This window comes from Propithecus coquereli, unplaced genomic scaffold, assembly GCF_000956105.1.
Source record: "Propithecus coquereli isolate 6110/MARCELLA unplaced genomic scaffold, Pcoq_1.0 Scaffold532, whole genome shotgun sequence".
NCBI classification, from domain to species: domain Eukaryota; kingdom Metazoa; phylum Chordata; class Mammalia; order Primates; family Indriidae; genus Propithecus; species Propithecus coquereli.
This window is the reverse complement of record NW_012151197.1, coordinates 511982-530176: the sequence shown is the minus strand read 5'-3', so window position 1 is coordinate 530176 and position 18195 is coordinate 511982.

The window sequence follows — 18195 nt, the reverse complement described above, 5'->3', positions numbered from 1 at the left end:
TAGCCTAACTTTCCCACTAAGTACCCTCATGAGCAGGTCAGATTCAATGTGAACTTTTGGCAGAGACTCCTTTGGAGGCTTATCTTTTATTAATATCTTAAAAATGGCTAGAAATTTTTTCATCCTTTCCGTAATTATTCATGTTGTAGCTAATGTCACCCATCTTCAAATCTTTGACTGAAACTCATGCTTCAGGGGGATGGACCGTGTTTATCCTGCAGTCCTGAGCACTTCCCAGAACGCTATCTTGTCTCCTCAGAAGGAGGATCCCGTTTCGAGAAACAAGGATGTCAGTCATTGTCCCATTAGTGGTTTGGCCATTGTCCTTTGGAAAGGTACAAATCCTCTTTTGGAACAGTAATAGGTGAGTTCGTTTTTACCTCAGGAGAAAATACTCTATCAGAGCAGTTCATTGTCGTTTTGGAAAACAGTGTTCAAGGCTCTGAGGGATTGTAAGCTAGAAAATCTTTGGTGCCAGAAATGGGCAAAGCTTGAAAATGTGGGATATTGTGCTTGGAGGGTGACCTTAGGGAGGGATGTGGGGAATCTGGGTTGAAGGGGGAGGAGTTGGGTGGTGCCGAGGGAGAAGCAGATGCAGGAAAAAAACATGGAGGTGTAAGCACAACTTTTGCCCAAGGTGTTCTTAGTGGCTTTCAATTTTCCTGAATCTGTCTCCACTCTCGGTTGCAGGCCTCAGCTCCAACTCCAGTACCTCTGTTCCAACGGCAGCATCTCCAGCTTGGACATGCAAGTCAACGTGTCCAAAATATTAGTTCCCCTGGGAGCGAGTTCACATTATCCATATCCTGCCGAATCTCAGCCTATGCCTTCCTGTGGGGCTCTCTGGCTTCCGCCCTGACCCTACCACCCCTCTGCCTCCCTGTTCCAGCCAGAAACTGGGGCATCTTTGTCTTTTCCTTCTCCCCAACCTCCCATGCTCATGTCTAGTTGATCACGAAGTCTCGCCAGGCAACTCTGGAACAATCTTTTATTCTCTGTAGAAATTACAGTTCCTGCAGGAAATTGAACACTCAAAGGGCTGAATGGCAGAGAGTGTAACGAAGGGCCTCCTTCCAGAGCAGGGATGTAGAAGCTAAGACAGAGTGGCGAAAGACCCAGGGACAACTGCACGATGCTGTACTGTGCCCAGAAAATAAGGGGTAGGGGGTGCCAGTGGAAGTCCCAAAAGTATCCTATATGTGAGCTTGGAGCCATGGAGGAAGAACCCCATGATGGGAGCTGAACAGGGGCGTGCAGCCACTGCCCATGGGAGGAGGTGGGGGATAAGGGGGCACAACAGTGGCCGTGAGCGCTTGCTCTCCTTTCTCCCATCCTCTGATCTCCAGTCAGTGCTTCCAGTGAGCAAAGACCAACCAAAATTCAGAGGGCAAAGGAGTTCAGGGGGTGTAAGCCATAGGGGTCAGGGTCCAGGAGCACAGAAAGGGCAGAGATGGGAGCAAAAGGGCTCCGGTAGAATAAGGAATAAATGGAGAATGACCAGCCCAGATTCATCACCTCCCTTCAATACCTGAAAATTCAGCCTGAGTTCAAGATCAATATTTCTTTCTTGAATGGCTGGGGCGGGGGGGAACCCAAAACCAACTTTCTAGTTGTCCTAATTGTCTCCAGTATGTGCTCTAATTTCATTTTATAAACAGCATTTCTTAATAATTTCAGTGCTGGCAGATGATGCTCTTGTGTAAGATATATCGTGGGAGGAAGGGGAGTACCCACAGTTAGCACGATTCCCCAGGGCTGTGGCTCCTTTTCTATGTTCTTCCACTGAAGAGAGTATGCTGGACTGTGTGTAGAATGGATCTCACGGGATGATTACGGAATTATCTATATTTCGTTAAGAACAATCACTTGTACACGCTGTTTAAAAAACTATCAAAAACATCTTTTGGGGGCCTAATAGATATTCATAGTGGATGCTCAATAGATATTTATTGAAGGGGTGAGTGTTACTTATGACACATACCAGAGTAGATCTTTATACATCAATTTGTTGAATACAACCAGATCTCTGCAATTAGAACTGCTGTTCTAAAATGAATTTCTAAAATATGAATCTGATCTTATCACTCCTTAACTTACATTTGCTGGTCGTTCCCCATTGTCAAGAAGTTCTTAATGTGATGGGAAAGGTGTCTTCATCATCCCAATCCCCAGACTCACACTAATCTTTCCAGGTCTCTTCTCTTAGCTCCCTGACACTGTTCCCGTCTACACTGAGATCCTTATCAGTCCTGGAAGGACACACTCAAAGCAGACAATCGCTGTGCTCTATGCAATCCCCTCAATGCTTACATTTTTATGTGCACTGGCCCAAATTCCAGCTGACACTCTCTGACCAAGGGCCTCTCTGACCAGCAGAGCCCACTCTGCCCAGGTGTGGGGAAGGCTTCAGGGGCCAGAGAGTGAATGGCCCCTGAAAGCATCCCTGACCAGCAACTTTTGAGAATGGGCATGCAAAGACATCAGCGCTCTCCTCCCCTGGGTGGGATGACTCCATCAGTTCATGGAGTTCCCCAATGCGATTGAGTTCCAGCTGTCCCCGCTGGTGACCCGGCCTTGCTGTATCCATCATTTGCTTCCTTCCTTTCCTGTCTCACTTGTTCACCTTCCTACCAGTGTTTTCTGGAGTCACTTTCCAAATTAACTACTTGCATTAGAATCATTATTTCAGGGTTGGCTTTTGGGGGAACCTAACCTAAAATGTTTCCGTATTCTGTTTTGGTGTTCTCTTGCCTTTGCATGTGGCTTTCTTTATGTCTGGAATCCCCTTTCTTTTTTATAAACGTTTAAAATGATGCAGAAAAACACAGAATAAAATGTCAAAGTCTCCTTCATCACCAATTCCCCTCCCTTCTCCCCCTCTTTCGGGTCTATTCTCCTTCCCAGAAATAACAACTGTTTGGTGTGTAGACTTCCAACTTTTTTCTTTATATCTATACATTTAAGAGTATAACTATATAAAAACACATGTGTGGATATATGAGCATATATATGCATATATACATACAAATGGAAATGCATTTATTGATACATGTATACAGTGATAAATGAATTTGAACACATACGTACATAGTCCTTTTCACACAAATGAAATCACGTTATACATACTGCACTGTGACTTGCTTTTTTCCAATAATACAACACCTTTATATTCCCTAATATAGTATGATGTATTATAATTATTTAAACATTTCTCCTATTGATGAATGCTTAGGGTGCTGATATTTTTTCCACTGTGACCAAAAAGTGCTGCAATGACTATCTGTGCACATATATTTCACACACGTGTTAGTTATCCTGTAGAGGAGTGTGTCTGTTTGGGCTTTTTAGTTTTCAGCAATAGAAAACCCACCCTAAACTATCTTAAGTAAAAAGAAAATTTATTGGATGAGAAGGTGGATCTGGCTTTAGAATCAGGTGCCAATGGCTCAGAGACGTCACAGGGACAGGTCCCCCTTTCTCTGCTGTCCTCTGCGTCGTTCTATTATCTAGGCCTTCCTTTTCAGTGGCTACATGGGTGTCAGGTGCTCTGGTCTTCACCCTTCAAAACTCTATGTCCATTGGAAAACAGAGGGCAATTTTCTCTCAATAGCTCAAGGACATGTCCCAAAATTGTGTCACATTGACTCACATGTCCACATGTGGGTCAATTATGGTGGCAAGGGGGATGTAATGCATTTATAGGCCAGGATGTAATGCATTTATAGGCACATGCCCCCTTGTGATGTGTACTAGACGTGGGGAAAGCCAGTGGTTCCATGGAGCTCTTCTTGCTGCTGTCACTAGAAGTGGAAAGAAATGCTGCATGGCAAGGAAAGGAATTAATGTCCACTCAAGATGGGATTTTGCAAGTCAAAATACAGGGTTAAAGGGTGTGTGTGTTAAAAATTTTGATAGCTGTTGCCAAGTTGCTCTCTCAAAATTGTATCTCAATTCTTATTCCCAGCACTAACAGTGTTTGAAAGGACCTGTTTCTCCATAGTTTTTAGATACTGAGGATTGTCAGTATTTTAAATTTCAGCTGATCTGATGTCTAAAGATGGTATCTCACTATTCTAATTTGATGCCCCTAATGCCTCATGAAGGTGGATACCCTTTCCTATGTTTAGCCGGCTTTTGCATTTCTTTCCCTGTGAATTGCCTAATGCTTATCTTTTGGTCCTAACCGAACTGGGTTGCCTTTTTTAATTGTTTATAGCAGCTCTTTATATATTATGAAGATTAGGACTGTGAGCTCCTTGAGGGTGGGCCCTCATTGTAATGTAGCATGACACCTATTATGAAGTAGAAATCAATAATTATGTGTAATGTAAAGGAATAAATTAGTGAGTGCATGAATGAATGAGTTCATAGTTTTGTTTGTCCTGTTTTGTACTCGGCCTGAGAAAGAGCGAAATAGCCCTTTTCCCCATAAACTTTTCTGGAAGTTTCTAGAAATTTCTCTGTAAAGTTTTTCAGTAAGCTTTTCTATAAGCTGTGAGAAGCGTGCTCGTCTGATTAATAAGGGGCATACCATTCTGTCTTACATTTGAAAAGTGCCCTTCATGTTCTCTTGTACTCACTCGTCCTGCTGATAAGAGCAAATGCCTACTGCATGTGACTCAGGCTCACACGCACACATCCACTCCCTTTCAAGTATCAGCCCTGGAGCTCTGTTGAGGATTGCATCTGCCACAGGAGTTGGCGAGTATGTTGCCCAGTTAAACATCCATCCAGGATTTCATAGGAACTTGAGAACCATTGTTTTTGGCTGGAATCCTGGGTTTGAGGTTTCTTCGTGTAGGACTCTGAAAAAAAGGATTTGGAAATGTTGTCGTCTCTAATCCCAAAGTATGTATCTGGAAAGCTGCCTTCGCTGTTATCCACCTAATAACTCAGGCTCCTGGGGCCATTTCACCCAAGTGCATTCATTCCTTTGGTAGAGTCAAAAGAAGCTGCTCCAGGAGACACGGTACCTGGGTTCTAATCCCAGTTTCTAGACCTACAAGTTATTCAGCCCTTGCGGCCCCATTTTCCTTATCCTAAAATGAGATATTGGACTCAATGATTCCTAAGTCCCCGTCCAACTTTACGATTCTTAGTGGAATTCCGAATTTTGCTCTGCCACCAACAGTGTATCCTCAGAGCTTTGCTCATTACTCACTAGAATGTCAACGTCTGAGTAAATAGATATTTTGGGGTCAATTCTAAAAAACCCAGAAGTACGTATTTCGTGTTGATTTTGGCACACGGACAAGTCTGAACAGGGCCGTGTCAAGCATTTTACCGTGATAGCCGTTGGAAGAAAGGCCAGGCGAGGCTGTCTGGGCGAGCTGCTTGGAATGAAGAGGACCAGCCCCTCTCCCGTGGCACAGATGACCTTTGGGGGAGGTGGAGGGGAGCAGCCTGGGAGTGGATCTCAATCTCGTAAAGAAAGCATTCGCGTCCCTGTTGGAAATGGCTTATGACACTGTCTCAAAGCCACATTCTCAGACAACAGGGAAAGCTGTAAATAGATCCACACAGTTATCCAAGCATAGCAGAATAAAGCTAAAGGAAAGCCAAATGAAACAGAACTCAACTAAAGTTTTGGGCGAAAATGTTGAATATTGCTCATGCCTACAGAATGGGAAGCTCTGTTTGGAATACTCACAACAGCGGATCCTTTGGAGATGGCTATAGTCTGTGGGGCTGGTTCTAACCTCCCACTAGCAGCCATCTCAGCAAAGACCCTTTCAAAGAGGTGGCCTTACACCTTGCAGGACTTATAACATCATTTGATTGTGACCCAACTGACAAATTTTTTAAAAAGTGTATTAGGTCTCAAGATCACATGACTGAGAACCATAACACATGACTGAAAATTATAATAACATGGCAGAATCTCCTTAAAAAATATACATATATTTTATTTTGGCATGATTTCAAACTTATAGGAAAATTATAAGCACTGTACAACAATTTCTACAGACACTTCACACCCACATTTTGTGTTTGACCTATTCTTTCATTCCTCCCTTTTTCTTATTTCATTTATATATATATATTTTATATACACAAAACAGTTCTGGGGGAAATATGTATATTCAGATATATGTATTTTCCTCAGAACTGTTTGACACGATATCTCTTTACCTTTAAATATTTCCAAATATATTTCTCTTACATAACTGTAGTACCATTATCAAAACCAGGAAATTAACACTGCCATAGTACTATTGCCTGTTCATAGACTTTATCCACTTCCCCAATTGTCCCAACAAATCCTTTAGAGCAGCAGTTCCCAACCTGCTTGGCACCAGGGACTGGTTTCCTGTAAGATAATTTTTCCATGGACAGTGTGTGGGGGGAATAGGTGGAGCTTAGGCGGTGATGCAAACGATGGGGAGGGCAGGCTGTAAATACAGATGAAGCTTCTCTCACTCACCTCCTGCTGTGCACGGGGAATGGAAGGGGTGATCCTACAATTTTTCCATGGATAGGGGTGGGGCGGGGGAAGGGAGCTCTGCAGCCCAGTCTCTAGCAGGCCTTGTCCAGTACTGGTCCACGGCCTGGGGCTTGGGGACCGTAGGTTTACAGCAAAAGAAAGTCCTGGACCATGTGCTGCATTCAGCTAACACGTCTTTAGTTTTTTAATCTGGAAGAGTTTCTCAGTCTTTCTTTGTCTTTCATGATATTTTTGATGAACCCAGGCCAATTATTTTGTGGAATGTCCCTCAATTTGGGTTTGTCTGATGTTGTGGAATTTCCTTTTAGCTCTACAAGCTGTCTCCTGAAATACAAATGCCGGGTTGGGATGTCACTGGCTGCAGGAAACAACTTCTCTCCAGCCTTGCCGTCTAGAGCTCATGCAAACTCCCCTTTGCCTTGTCTTGGGGTTTTTCTCCCTGTTCTCCTCAAACATGTTTTCTCCCTCTGCAAAGGCTGTGGGAAAATCAAATACTCCACTCGTTGGAAGTTGGACTTCTATTGTTTCCCACATACATAGTGTTGCATGTGACAGATGGATTCTTCAATTTTATCAGAGTTAAATTGTAGGAGCACCGAAGATGCATTAAAAGCCGACAGGGAGTAGATTTATGATGTATAACTTAGCTTCTTTGGAAAAATAAACTTTGAGCTCTAAACAAATCTATGTAAAAATTAATTTTTGCAGCTTAATGGGAGCTCTTTGCTGGCAGTTTCTATTTGTTTTACAGTTGAATTTTCTATAATAGGATCCAGTCTAGGTCTCCACTTGGATGGGTTTTATTATTTAGGTCCCCAAAATAGCCTTACTTTAAAGTAGTCTCCCCTAGAAGTAGGTCCTATGGCATCAAATCTGGAAATGACAATGTCACAAACTTCCAGTGAATCTAAACATGATTTATCAGTTTCACCGACCCCATATTTCCTTGTCAAACCAAGAAGGTGGAAGAAGATGGGAAGGCATGGAATGAAAGAGCTACTCAAAGTGTTACTTCTGTGTCTTGCTAGGCAATGGAGGGTTTTCCCAAGGACTTCAGCATTTCTGGACAAACCTGCCAGTCAGCTGAGAAATTCTCCTGATGAGAACCAGGGAATTGGATGCTTAAAAGTGCAGTGATTGTTACAAACTGCAGTCCAATCTGGGAACTGTTCAAGATGTCATCCCTGAAACGAACTTCCTTAGGTTCATCTAGGAGGCATCTCCAGCTTTAACCAGTAATAAGAAGCTGACACATATAAATACTAGAATGAATAACTTAATTCTTAGGACACATTTAAATAAGAATTATGTCTGTTCTTGAAACACAGCCCCAGTTTATCGGGTCTTTGGAATCATGGGAGATTTGTACAGTTACATTTCTGTACAGTGTGAAGAATGATCTCATTTTTTACAGATTACCTTGTTAATATACCTCTCCCTCTTCTTGCCAGTCAATTATTTTAAGTGTAATGTAAAGAGTACTGTTCCAGAAGTCAGAAGAATGATATCCTAATCTTTAATCACTTTTCAGGAACCTAGGTCCTTATTATGTGACAGACATGATATAGCCCCTAGAGGGAAAAAGAGAAGTGAAAAATAGTGCCCATGCCTATGGAGCTATAGCTGTAGGAGAGGGAAAGACAGATTAAAAAAGTAAAAGTTTCCCTAATTTTTAGTGCAGCATGAAGGATTAAAAACAGAAGAAGCACAGAGGCTCAGGCAACCTGAGATGGACCATAGCTAACTCTGCTGGTAGCATGGGGACTATGGGGACTACACTGTCACAGTAAAATATTGAGCAGTAATAATGGCCTACACTAAGATGATGGCCCTGGGAATGCTGGGAATGGAGAAAGTGTTATAGATTGGAAGGGGGCTTCAGAGGTGGAGGTGTTAAGATTTGGGACATGAGGTTTATTTTTTTTATTTTTTATTTATTTATTTATTTAGAGACAGGGTCTTACTCTGTGTCACCCTGGCTAGAGTGCAGTGATATCCTCACAGCTCACCACAACCTCAAACTCCTAGGCTCAAGTGATCTTCCTGCCTAAGCCTCCTGAGTAGCTGGGATGACAGGTGTGTACCACAATGCCCAGCTAATTTTTCTATTTGTTGTAGAGATGGGGTCTCGCTCTTGCTCGGGCTGGCCTTGAACTCCTGGCCTCAAGTGATCCTCTTGCCTCAGCCTCCAAAAGTGGTGGGGTTATAGGTATGCGCTACCAAGCCTGGCCAGGATGTGAGGTTTATGAAGAAGCATTAATTAAAGATGACTCTAAGATTCAGCCCTTGGTGGTTAGGAGGGTGATGTTCCTATTCCTGAAAAAAAACAGGGAATCTACTAGTTGATTTAGAGGATAAGAAAGATGATGTGTTCAGATTTTTGCACATGTGAGTCTGATGTACCAGAGGAACATCCAAATGATGATATTCCGTAAGAAGCTGGAGGTTGGGTTCCAGATGGTAGGAGAAAATCAAGCTGAAGATAAGACATTTGGGGGCAATTTGTACACAGGTGGTGATAAAACAAATACACACAGATGAGCCTGGGAAAATGTGTAGAGTGAGACAAGCAGGAGACAGAGAACCAGCATTTCACAAGTGGGGTTAGGAAGAGAATTCTGCCAAGAGGAGACTGGTAAGAGGCAGCAATAGAGGGAGGAGGGAAGCCAGGGGAGAGTGCTGTCCCAGAAGGCTACGAAGGAGCAAGTGGTCTTGGTGTCCTGGATGTAGACAGGTTCTCACCATGAGAGTCCTTGTGATAAGAAGCACATTTTGAGAAATGTTACTTTATTTAGGGTTAATATCATATGTTTGCTGTATTTTTCTGAAGATTTTGTTCACAGAAGTTCTAGGTCTCCAGTAACTCTGTATTTTAAAAAATGTGGTTCTGTGGAAATGTGTTCCATCTAACCATGTTCACACAAGGGCACTACTGCCTTCTTTTGTAGACATGTCCCGAAGTCCACTGGGACTTTGCATTTTTGCCTTGCTGTATCTACATCTCCTTTCTTCACTTTTTAAAAGCCAGCGGTTTCCACAGGAAAATTTTGCTGTAGAATATTGAGAAGGTGTGATGGAAACTGAAATGGGTGGGCCAGGTGTGGTGGCTCACACCTGTAGTTCCACTGACTTGGGAGGCTGAGGTGGGAGGATTGCTTGAGTCCAGGAGTTCCAGGCTGCAGTGAACTATGATGACGCCATTGCACTTCAGCCTGGGTGACAGAATGAAACCCTGAGACCGTGTGACAGAGTGAGACCCTGTCTCTCTAAAAAAAAAAACAAACAAAACCGGAATGGATGGTGTGTGTGTCATTAGTGACCCCAGTATGCACAGACCTTGGCGGGGGATGGTGGGAACTTCCTTTCGTGTCAGGGAAGAGGCAAGGATAAACACGAGATTTGTTCTATATCATTACCTTTCCTTTTTGAATCTATTTCTGGCTTCATGGAATAATGTCTGTAATCAATTTTAAGGCCTCTCAGGAAGGATGAGTAAATGCCAGCTATACTTAAGAGTGTATCATCTAATATCCATCTTGAAGTGACTAGCAATGTTACTATTTTCTTATGATTCCATCCAGAGATATTCTGGAAGCATATTTTACTTCCATCATATATATGTACAGTATACTTTTTTTTTCCATCCAAATATACAATATTCTATATTTTCCTTTTTTTATTCCAACAATACATTTCAGTGATTTGTTCTATATCATTACAGGTAGGTTGCCTTATTCTTTTTAATGATTAAGTATTATTCCATTGTATTGATGATGCATAATTTATTTAACTAGCTCCTTATTGATGAATCAGATGGATTCAATTGTTTCCAATATTTTGATATTATGGGCAATTCAATAATGCCTTATTTTACACAGGCGCAGACATATCTGTAGAATAAATACCTAAAGGTATTATTGCTGAATCAAAGGGTGTCTGAAATTTTAATATGGAAATATCTGACCAGGTTTGAAAATGGTCAGCATGAAGGGTGATTGTTTGGACTTAATCCATCCATTACTCACTAGGGAATATAAGATGGGTGTCACTGGATGCAGATAGGTGGCCACACTTCTGTGTACTCTAGTCCAGTAATTAAAGGTGTGATCTGTTTTGAGTTAAATATTTTGAAGGGCATAAGATCTGTGTTTAGATTTTTTTTTTTTTTTACATGTGAATGTCTGGTTACTCCAGTACTGTTTGTTGAAAGGGTACCTTTTCTCCATTTTATTGCTCTTGTTCCCTTGTCAAAAATCAGTAGACTATGTTTATGTGAGTCTATTTCTAGGCTATATATTCTATTCCATTGATCCATTTGTTAATTCCTTCACCAATTCTACACTATCCTGATGACTTTAACTTTATAGCCAGTCTTGAAGTAAGGTAGTGTCAGTCTCCTGGCTTTATTCTTCTCCTTCAATATTGTGTTGGCTATTCTGGGTCTTTTGCCTCTCCATAGAATCAGTTTTTCTAGAATTACAAAATAATTTGTGGAATTTTGATTGGAATTTCATTGCGTTTATAGATCAAGTGGGAGGAACTAACATCTTTTTTTTTTTTATTTCAGCATATTATGGGGTACAGATGTTTAGGTTACGTGTGTTGCCCTTGGTTCCCCCCCAAGTCCGTGTTTCAAATATGTCCATCCTTCGGGTAGTGCGCATTGCACTCCTTGTGTATACAAATACCCCTCCCCTCCTCCCTCCCCCCCTCCTCCCACCGCCCTCCCCCTTCCCCAACATCCAATAGATGTTGTTCCGATATGTGCATTTATGTGTTGATTAGTTAATACCAATTTGATGGTGAGTACAAATGGATCCCGTTCTTCTGTTCTTGTGGTGCCCCACTTTGGATAATGGGCTTAAGTTTAATCCAGGAAAGTGTAAGTGGTGCTAGATCACTGTCATTTCTTATGATTGAGTAATATTCCATTGTAAACATATACAGCAACCTGTGTCTTAACAATCACTACCCCCCACCAAGACCCCAGGTGATACTGATGCATGCTAAAGTGTGAAAACCACCTACCTAGACTCTGGTTGCCACCGAACTTCTCTACCTCCTGCAGGAAGAGCTGGAGTGGAAGAAGAAATCCAAAATGGCATGCTGGTAGCTCACAGCCAAATTTGGGTGAATGATTTAACAACCTTGTCTATTCTTGAATGCTCTCCCCTTTGGCTGGGAACAGCCTGTCAAGCTGCAGATATTTCCTTTCCTCTTTCTCTCCCTGCTTCTCTCCCACAAGACACAAGATAGTTCCTGCCCAGGCATCTCAGATTACCATTCCTTCCTCAAAGCCAATTAAAGGGCTCTAATCCCTCCTGTGTTTACCTAAAGGATGAATTTGATCAGAAAGGATGAATGGGAAGGGCAAAATCCTAGAAGGGCTTGGGAACCAAAGTTTCTGCTCCAGTGGTGGGAACACACCCTTTCTCACTAAGCTTATTATGAACTGGTGCGTTTTTTGAACGACAATTCTCCAGCAGCCTGCCTCTTTCATCTAAAGCCCTCAGTCGCTCTTCAAAGGCAGCTTCTCACTTTACCCTTGGTATTCATACTTTTGAGATTTTTTTCCCCCCTGAGTATATCTCAGGGACCCTCTAAAGTAATAGTTTGAACCATGTGACATATCCATTTTATGGGTCGAAAGCAGTCGAGTATCAGCAATTTCTTATTATTTGACCTAATGCATGCACTCAAGATCCCTTAGCCAGGACCTGTCATTCTGCTTTACTCAGAATTGAAGACAGATTATTTTCTAAGGTCTTCTAGGAATGGCAGATCATCTTTGTGAGACCACTTAGAATTTGCCACTTCCTAGCCGTAATCCTCATATAAGTAACTTAACCTCACAAGCTTCACTTTTCTCATCTGTGAAGTGGGGATGCCATTACCTTCCTTATAGGTTGAGGTGGAAGTAAATGAGAAATCGTGCATAGGGTGTCTTATATGGTGCCTGAATTTAATTGTTCTTTTAAGCTTTATTATCTTTTTCTATTTTTCTAGCAAGGCTGGAGGTAATACTATTTTATTGAAACTCATATGTCTGTCTCTTCTGCTAACCCTTAGCTCTGTCCTATATATCTATTGGTGGTTAGCCTCTAAGTTATAATTGTTACTCATCTAGAAATGGGAGGGCCTGGGCATTTTTTAAGGCCCTTAAACAGTATGTATTTTTATAAGATGGTAAGGGAATGAAATGTTTTTTCTGTCTTAAGTAACCGTTATTATTCTTCATTTCAGACAAGTGCCAGATTAATTTATTTATGTGTTTTGGAATCTTAGTAGGAACAGAGAAGGCAGCCCAGTAAATGAATGCAGATTGTCTGGCCTCATCATCAACTGAATTGTGCAATCTTAGAGAATTGATTTATCTAATTCTGAGAGTCTTCATTTTCCTGTTCTGTACATGAAGATTGTACATATGCCTCAGTCTACCTTGCTGAGGATGGATGTGCTAGGTAGAGCTAGTGCTTCATGACAGTTCTTTGAGCTTTTGAAACACAAAGATGTTATACTGATACAAAGTATTATTGCATCGAGTAAGGATTATCATTATTCTTTGGCAATAGCCATGACATCAGGAAAACATCTTCTATTACAGTTCAAAGGCAGAGAGAAAGAAAAACATTTTTTTTTTTTTCTCAGTAAAACAGCCAGCATCACAAAGATGTTTTGGAGGGTGTAATAGGAGTATTCTCAATGGCCTTTAAGAGCAAGGTTAAGAGCTACCTGCACTTATTGCTTCCTCTAGTACACAGTGGTATAGGAGTCCTGATGGATTGTCTTTCTGGCTAATTGCTTGATGTTAAAAAAGGTAAGTGGGAATCTGATACCCTGTAAGTTGGACTGTTGACAAGAGACTCTGTGACTTTTTAAAGATGGGTGTTGATTGGAAATTTGCATGTGTTCCCAGCTGGTCTTGTTTATGGAGTCACCCTATTCTTGGAAGTAAACAAGGAGAAACCAACAGAATGGCTTGCCCTGTGCTTGTAAACTGTCCTGTGGCTTATTTGTATACTGAGAGTTGAATAATGACAGGTGTATGATGTCATGCATGAGCAATGAATTGGGAAGCCTCACTTTCCTTAATGTGAAGTTGTTTGTATTTGTAGTGAGATGGGGAAAGTGATGTTTGAATGGGAGAATTGGAAACTGGGGGCTTGATTTTTTTTTTCTTGTTAAGTTAAAATGCTTGTAGCTTTTTGTTTATATCAAACTATGCAGATGAAATCCACGCACATAAAGAAAATCATATAGAACTAGCAAACTAAAAATATTCAATGACTTGGGTTCTTTGCCAATTTTTGCCACCCACCATGACAAGATCAACAAGCTTCGCTGAGTATAGATGTGTATTTTGAATTCCTACCTCCCTTAAAAACATTCCACTGCCACTGATATCCCCACTTATGGGGCAGATATCCAGTAACCCTGTGGACATTCTTGGTTCTTCCTTAAAGAGTAAAACTGTAAGTATGGCCTAGTCGTTCTCTACTCTCTTTCTGCTTTTCTGTTCATTATCATAATTGCATGTTTACATTTAGAGCCCTGTGTTTTTGTGTTTATGTAGCTGTGCACAAGCATAAGTGGATCTGCAAAAAACAAAACAAAAACAAAAAAAACTAAACTAAAAACAACAACAATAACAACAACAAAACCTCCCAACCCTCAGCCCAGTATTAATATATGCTAGTACTGGTCCCATTCTTTTATCTCTTTTGTTGGGGGCAGGCTATCCGCATTACTGACAGCTGCCTTGGAAGTGATTAGTTAAGCAAATGAAAAGTGAATTAATACCCTTACTAGCTAACCCCAAAGCAAGACAAGATTGAAAATTCCATAGTTACATCATTTGATGCCAGCACAATGGTGATTAAGAATTTTTTCTTACATTTTTAACTTGATAAATGCCAGTTTTCTGATGTGAATCTAAATAGATGTGGCTTCCATAGAGGTGATTTGATATAAAATAATTTCTTTTTATAAAAATGTGATTAGGCATTTTGCTTTGATTATAGTGTGGGAACTGAATTCTGAGATGTGATCAGGTGGATTTGGCTCTAGGACTGCCTCTCTCTTTGTAGTTCTCCAAAATGCACAACAGCTGAAATAGCTATGTGACGAGGACGGAAAGCTCAGGTTAGCACAACTATTTCAGATGTCACTGGGGGAGCGTGAACCGGAAGTTGCTGATTTTATTGTTAATAACCTCTGGCTGAAGACATCGGTGTAACCCAGGTTGGGATGCCACTGCACACATCCACCAGGTTTCCTACATACACCTCAGATAGAAGAACTAGTTGTGCCATCTTTGGAATTATGATCATTTAGAGGTGGTAGCTCAGTCCGAACCAGCTTTTCTCCTCTCCTTGCTGGTTTGAGCTATTTTATGTCAATGTAGTCTTCCCTTTCTTTTATCCTCTGAGAGAATAAACCCGTAATTAAAGGATCCAGGGTTTGCTGTTGTGTTTTATCTTAGTTTAGCAATGAGTGTTATCTGAGAGGAGGCCACTTAACATAGGAATAAAATGTCCATTTTCAGCTAGACTGCCTCTGTTTCTATCCCAGTTCTAACACTTGAGAGGTGAGTGGCCTTGGGCAAGGCACTTGGCGTCAGTTTGCTCATCCATTAAATGGATGTGATGGAAGGAATGATATCAGCAAGGTGGCAGAATAGAAGTTTTTAGCACTTGTCCCCTCACAGAAACAGCAATTTGAACAACTATCCACATATGAAAATATGTTCACAAAAGCTAAGGAATCCAAGCGAGGGATTGTAGCACAGGAATAAGAAAAACCACAATGAGGAGGGTAGGAAGCAGAGTTTCACATTGCCTGTGTCACCCCTTCCCCTCTGCATGGAGGAAGCGGGCAAAGGGAGTGCCTGGCTTCCCTGCAGACCCCAGCACAGGGCCTGCCCCAGTAAACTCCAGCTGCCCCCTCAGATTCAGGCTCCAGACCTGCCCAGTGCCAGGCTGGCCCCAAGTTCCAGTGGACCTCAGCAACATACTAGGCCATCAAATTCAACAGCACATTAAAAGAATCATATACTGTGATCAACGGAGATTTGTTCCTGAGATGCAAGCATGGTTCGACATATGTAAGTCAATAAATGTTATATACTGCATTAACAGAATAAAAATCATATGGTCATCTAGACAGATGCGGAAAAGGCATTTGACAAAATTCGATGTTTATTCATGATAAAAATTCTCAACATATTAGGTATAAAAGGAATGCACCTCAATGTAATAAAGGCCATATATGACAAGCCCACAGCTAACCCCTATTCAATGGTGAAAAGCTAAAAGCTTTTCCTCTAAGATCAGGAATAGACAAGGATGCCCACTCTTGTCTCTTCTATTCAGCATAGATCTGGGAGTCCTAGCCAGAGAAAATTAGTCAAGAAAAAGAAATAACATTAGGAAGAAGTAAAATTGTGTCTGCTCGCAGATGACATGATCTTATATACAAAAAACCCTAAACACTCCACCAATAGAACTAATAAACAAATTTAGTAAAGTCATAGAGTACAAAATCAACATACAAAAATCAATTGTGTTTCTGTATACTAACAAATAACTATCCCCCCAAATTTAAGACAATCTCATTTACAATAGGATAACAAAATTGGGAATGAATTTAACCAAGAGATGAAAGATCTGTTCACTGAAAACTACAAAACATTGATGAAAGAAATTAAAGTAGGAGACCCAAATAAATAGAAAGATTTGTTCTTTGTGTTCAGGGATTGGAAGAATTAATATTGTTAAAATGCCCATACCATACTACCCCCTGAAATCTATAGATTCAGTGCAATCCCTATTAAAATTCCAATGGTGTTTTTTACAGGAATAGAAAATACAATCTACAATCCTAAAGTTTAAATGGAACCACAAAGACCCCAAATAGCGAAAGCAGTCTTGAGCAAGAAGAACAAAGCTGAAAGTGTCACAATATTTGACTTCAAAATATACTACAGAGCTCTAACAGTCAAAACAGCATGATACTGGCATAAAAACAGAGACATAGACCAATGGAATAGAATAGAAAGCCCGGAAATAAATCCATGCATTTACAGTCAATTGATCTTTGATGAAGGTGCCAAGAAAGGATAGTCTCTTCGATAAGTAGTGTTGGGAAAACTGAATATCCACATGTAGAAGAAAGAAATTGGACCCTTTTCTCATACCATATATCAAAATCAATTCAAACTGGATTAAAGACTTAAATGAAAGACCTGAAACTCCAGAATTACTAGAAGAAAACGTAGGGGAAAAAGCTTCCTAACACTGGTTGGGGCAATGATTTTTTTTTGGATATGACCCCAAAGGTACCAGTAACCAAAGCAAAAATAGACAAATGGGATTGCATCAAACTACAAAGCTTCTGTACAGGAAAAGAAACAATCAACAGAGTAAAGAGACAACCTACAGAATGGGAGAAAATATTTGCAAACCATACATCTGATAAGGGGTTAATTTGCAAAATATGTAAGAGCCACACATGGTGGCTCACCTCTGTAATCCCAGCACTTTGGGAGGCTGAGGTAGGAGGATTGCTTGATGCCAGGAGTTTGAGACCAGCCTGGAGAACATAGTGAGACCGTGTCCCTATGAAAAAATTAAGAAATTAGCTGGCATGGTGGTGTGCACCTGCTTGGGAGGCTGAGGAAGGAGGATTGCCTGAGCCCAGGATTTTGAGGCTTCAGTAAGCTATGATCAGGACACCGCACTTCAGCCTGGGTGACAAAGCAAAATCCTGTTTCTAAAAAAGAAAAAAAACCAAAACCCAAAATATTTAATATAAGAACACACAACTCAATAGCAAAAAACCAAATAACCCAACTGAAAAATTGGCAAAGGATCTGAATAGATATTTCTCAAAAGAAGACACACAAATGGCCTATGGGTATATGAAAAAATACTCAACATTACTAATCATCAGGGAAATGCAATAAAAATTGTAATGAGATATCACTTCACACACGTTAGAATGGCTATTATCAAAAAGACGTAAGATAACAAGTATTGGCAAGGATGTGGAGAACTTTTGTACGCTAGTGGTGGGAATGTAAATTGTTATGGAGTTTCAAACAGTATGGAGTTTCCTTAAAAAATTAAAAGTAGAACTGCCTTATGATTCAGCACTCCCACTTCTGGGTATTTCCAAAGGAAATTAAATCATTATGTCAAAGAGATATCGGTACTCCTATGTTCATTGAGCATTGTTCACAACAGCCAAGACATAGAATCAACCTAAATATCCATTGTGGATGAATGGATAAAGAAAATGTGATACACACACAAACACACACACACAATGGAATATTATGCAGCCTTAAAAAGGAAGGAAATCCTGCCATTTGCAACATAAGATAAACCTGGAGGGAATTGTACTACATGAAATAAGTCATACGCACAAAGACAAATACTGCATGATTTCACTTATACATGGAATCTAAAAAGGTTGAACTCGTAGAAGGAAAGAGTAGAACGGTGGTTGCCAGGGGCTGGGGATGGAGGAAATGGGGAGATGTTGTTCCAAGTGTATAAAGTTTTAGTCATGCAGGATGAGAAAGTTCTGGGGATCTAATGTATAGTGTGGTGACTATAGTTGTGCCGTATACCTGAAAAAAGTTACATCTTAAATATTCTAACCATATGCACACAAAAGGTTACTGTGGGGTGATGGATATATTAATTAGCTTGATTGTGGTAATCATTTCACAATATATGCATATATCA